This window comes from Glandiceps talaboti, chromosome 19, assembly GCF_964340395.1.
Source record: "Glandiceps talaboti chromosome 19, keGlaTala1.1, whole genome shotgun sequence".
Classification (NCBI taxonomy): Eukaryota; Metazoa; Hemichordata; class Enteropneusta; family Spengelidae; genus Glandiceps; species Glandiceps talaboti.
In genome coordinates this window covers 17,352,806-17,357,805 of record NC_135567.1, presented here as the reverse complement: position 1 = coordinate 17,357,805, position 5,000 = coordinate 17,352,806, and the positions used below count along the sequence as shown (strand labels likewise).

Genomic DNA, 5,000 nt, shown 5'->3' with positions numbered 1-5,000 from the left:
GCGAGATAGGCAGAAATATAATAAACGCTATCAGTGTTAGATATACTGTTCTTTAATGTTAGCGAAAAGGTACATTGATCAGTGTACCGTGTATGAATGCGTAAACCACCCAAGTTTTCAATGGATAGACTGTCTTCAATTATGGATATTTCTAGAATAGAAAAACAGAATACAGAATTTAATTAACAAGGAGATGGGGAACACTACTCCCAGAATTCAAGGCATTTTGTTAATTGGGTTCTGGTACGTCGTGATTGCATGATCTCACGTCAGATGAATTTGCAAGGTTGTCAAGAAACATAAAAGAGATTATTGTTGTTGCACATTTGTAGTCCAAGCTGTTGCACAGTGTTGCATCTTGGGAGTCAGTAAACGTGTACAAATGGAAATATAACAGCTTTCAACTTTCTCTAACATAGTCATTAATATTCATTGTTCATTTAGTGCATATGAATATCTGAATAGTCACAGGATTGAACGCTGGACCCTTACTAGGACAATAAATGTGACACCGTATTCAATTTGAGTGTGTGTGTGTGTGTGTGTGTGTGTGAGAGAGAGAGAGAGAGAGAGAGAGAGAGAGAGAGAGAGAGAGAGAGAGAGAGAGAGAGAGAGAGAGAGAGAGAGAGAGAGAGAGAGAGAGAGAGAGAGAGAGAGAGAGAGAGAGAGAGAGAGAGAGAGAGAGAGAGAGAGAGAGGGGGGAAGGTGAGGGAAAACCGGTCGAGATGCAGCAGTAAGAGAATGTAATCAAATCAGCCATAGGGTTGGTTTATCGACTGTAGAACTAGATACACGTGACGTTTTGTGAATTCGATCGAATTCATATGAATTATGAATGAGTATACATCTTCTTCTTCTTTATTACCTACTTATTAAATTTTACATTTGTAGACAAAATAAAATAATACATGTTTTGAGGTAGGTAAAATGAGATCAGCAATAGCTACTTTGCTAATCAAGTCTGTCTCCTTAGACACTGTAAACAAAATTTACAAATGAATACATGACAAAGTATAAAGAGGGCAGTGAAAAAAATTAAATAGCTATGAAAATATATACATAGGACAAGTTACAGGAGAGAAATTTTGTTTGATATAGATGGAGTATCGGAAGGTTTTGTCCCTACATTGCTTACACCCCTACCCTTTGAAGTTAGTATTCAAATTTGGTATAGATATGTAGAAACAATATAGCTGATATATCACCTGCTTCATTGCCATGGAAACATCCAAAAAGGACAGCTAAGAATACGGCAGTCAACATCATATCGATGTATGCACACTCAGGTTCTAAAGGAGAGAGAGAAAAAATAACAGAACTTAAGACACTGTTATATAAGCATGCTGTGGCCTTGAATTGGGAATTTGTAAAGAAGGCAACGAGAAAATATTCACTAAAAATTATTGTTACTTTAGTTTACCTTATAAGTGATTTAATATACTCCATATCATATCATGCACAAACCAAGATATTGTCTTTGAACGGAAAATATGGATTGTATACGTCACGATAACCCACGTCTACGTCACGATAACCCATGTCTACGTCACGATAACCCATGTCTACGTCACGATAACCCATGCCTACGTCACGATAACCCATGCCTACGTCACGATAACCCATGTCTACGTCACGATAACCCACGTCTACGTCACGATAACCCATGCCTACGTCACGATAACCCATGCCTACGTCACGATAACCCACGCCTACGTCACGATAACCCATGTCTACGTCACGATAACCCATGTGTACGTCACGATAACCCATGTCTACGTCACGATAACCCATGCCTACGTCACGATAACCCATGCCTACGTCACGATAACCCACGTCTACGTCACGATAACCCATGCCTACGTCACGATAGCCCATGTCTACGTCACGATAACCCATGCCTACGTCACGATAACCCATGCCTACGTCACGATAACCCATGTCTACGTCACTGGTTTTGCAGTGCTCACAATATGAGTCAAAACGTTATTATTTTTCCCGATTTTTCATCTTGTTGATATTATTATAGTTATTCTCAATAGTTCTCTTCGTTATGTATTTATGATGTAGAAATTATATATGATAGATAGATAGATAGATAGATAGATAGATAGATAGATAGATAGAGATAGATAGATAGATAGATAGATAGATAGATAGATAGATAGATAGATAGATATAGATAGATATAGATATAGATAGATAGATAGATAGATAGATAGATAGATAGATAGATAGATAGATAGATAGATAGATAGATAGATAGATAGATAGATAGATAGATAGATAGGCAGGCAGGCAGGCAGGCAGGCAGGCAGGCAGGCAGGCAGGCAGGCAGGCAGGCAGACAGACAGACAGACAGACAGACAGACAGACAGACAGACAGACAGACAGACAGACAGACAGACAGACAGACAGACAGACAGACAGACAGACAGACAGACAGGCAGGCTGGTAGATAGGTATGTAGGTAGGTCCACAGTTTAATAAACACAGTCGTCGGCAAAATCACTCGAAGGCCTCCGCAGTTCGATGACCTTGTTTGAACCCTGTGTATCGACCTTGGGATGCCCATAATCACTCTATTGTAATTAATAGTAAGTGGTAAGTCAACAGTTATTCGTAATTTTAGATACACTCAATTTTATGGATTATTGCTCTCATAAGTAGAAGTTCTAGTTGTCTGAGGTTATTGTGACCTCTGTAGTTATTATGCTTACTTGTATGCAGTGAACGTTAACATGACCCTGGCATCTTTTAATGATATGCATGAGACACATGTACTTGTATTGCATAGTTCTCTTTCTAGCCATCCATTAATTTCAATAGCTCGTTACACAACCCTCCCCTCTGTAAATTACAAACTCATATTTGTACAATGTTTAACGGCTGTGGACAGATACATGCCTACAGTTTACAAGCGAATGGAGAATGTTTACTACTTGCTTTTAGTTCGTATATGGTAAACATTACATAGCATATCCATGTTCATGATGACTTGTGGGTGAAAGGTCAGATCATATTTACGTTAGGGACCTTTTGGTGAAAATAATGACAAACTGCTTACCTGACAAGGCAGCGTTTACTTGACAGTGTGACGGTATGTCCCTGAGAGTTGATTGCAATGAGGTCACGTTGTTGATGTGAACGTTATATTGAATTGCACTGGGTAAGGGACGGTCATTTTATGTTGGGGAGGGGATGGAGAGGTGAGTGAATTGTGATGCCATACACGGTTATTTAGAGTACACACACGCACGCACACATACACACACTCACACCCCCACCCCCACACACCCCTTCCAACTTTGACTAATCACTTTATATAGCTATGCCGTGTAAGGTAGTTGAAGTTCGTTCATATATCCCCTCTACATAATTCGGCCGTTTCTAACCCAATACATGTAACTCGCCATACACGGGATGACGTCATTACAATCAGAGCTTAGGGACGCATGTTAATAACATCATATTGATTGCCAAGGGTATGTCGTCTGCTCAGATAAGGAATTTGTCGCCATTTTGATACACGATAATATAGCAAGGTCGAGACAAACTATCATTGGCGAAATTTGGGCCGACAGAGCTCAAGGTCAGTACGTTCTTCAACGACATCGGATTGTAGAGTTATTGATACATTCATGGATTTACTACCAAACCAGTATGAATATAGCGTTTCAACAACAGCAATGATACCAATAGAGGTGGAATGTCACAGTGGTTAGAAGCTAAAAATTACAAAATATTGAATGCACAGTTTGATAATACAAAGAATGTAATCAAAACATGACCCTAACCTATATACTACATTCTAAAATATGACCCTCCCTAAAATAATATGAGTCCTCCCTTCTTCCCCTGGTCATCTTCAGTTGTAAATACTGACGGCTTCTTTTATAATACGATATGACGTGAAGTAACGTGACCTCATTTTAAATAACACTCGATATACACATACTAGAGATATTAGTACAGCGTTTGCCAAGTGAACGTTTTGTCAGGTAAGGACATTGTCACTCCTTTATACGAGATACTCCATCCCACCCACCCGATTCTTCAGCACCCACCCTTATCATAATTGTCATCGTTTCATGTAGCATTTTGAACATTCTAAATGTCTTCCTCTAACTAGATAACGAGCTTTATGTTTGTTAATATTCCAAACGTTAACTCAGACATGACAGAAACACCCTAGAATAGATACAGTATACTACATACAACCCATGCAACTACATTCCAAGGAGAAATAATCTTGATATATTTAGATCGTTATTCAGTGACGTCATGTAGGATAATGTTAAAAGGTTATCTTAAATATGGAACAACTGTTGAAATACTTAGTAGATACTCTAACTAGTGTGATCAAAATTAACAATTTATACAACGCTCACGTCTGGGGCTCACGGTCAGTATACATTCACGTACCATATACTAAAGATCATGTTAGCGAGTCAGAGGTTATGTACGGTCACTGGACTACGGAGGGTAACTTGGGTGATTTTGTAATCGAATGTATTTTCAAAGCCTACACGAAGTCATAGCATAAATTGCTATAGTATAGACGATACACATTCAAATTTCACATTCAAATAGTAAAAATTTCCGATCGCCATTTTTTCTGTTCTTATATTTTAGTGAGTAAACATTGCTAAGATGTTGCCTCTCGCCTGTTTTGCTGTTTTCATGGGTTGTTTCTATGGCAACGAAGCAGGTAATGTAGCCAGTCATATTCCTTCTCCATAACTACATCCCATTTTAAATTACTACTTCAGAGGTGTACAAATCTTTTAGCAGACTATTCTATCACATTAACCCCCCCCCCCCACCCTCTGAAACAGGTCTGTATACATATTCCTGTGATAGGAAATCTGTGTGGCATATCTCTATCAGGTCTCAGGAATCACATCACTGTATTGTTAAAGAGTTCTAGCTTCAGGCCTGTCAAAATAGGTGTGACTACATTGCTGATACATTGTCTACACGGAGGCAATTAGACACATGCA

General features: G+C 38.8%; 1 protein-coding gene across 2 annotated transcripts in view; it reads right to left on the bottom strand.

The window, feature by feature from the left end:
- The window catches only part of LOC144450336 (uncharacterized), a 4,861-nt gene extending 3,642 nt beyond the window's left edge, over positions 1–1,219 (bottom strand). The window contains exon 1 of one of the 2 annotated variants that reach the window (XM_078140935.1): positions 1,206–1,219. The gene's annotated coding sequence lies outside the window, so the exon portion shown is untranslated. Of the gene's footprint in view, positions 50–1,205 lie in introns of those variants that run through there. The other variant, XM_078140934.1, reaches the window with a different exon arrangement.
- Between the last annotated feature and the right edge of the window lie 3,781 nt (positions 1,220–5,000).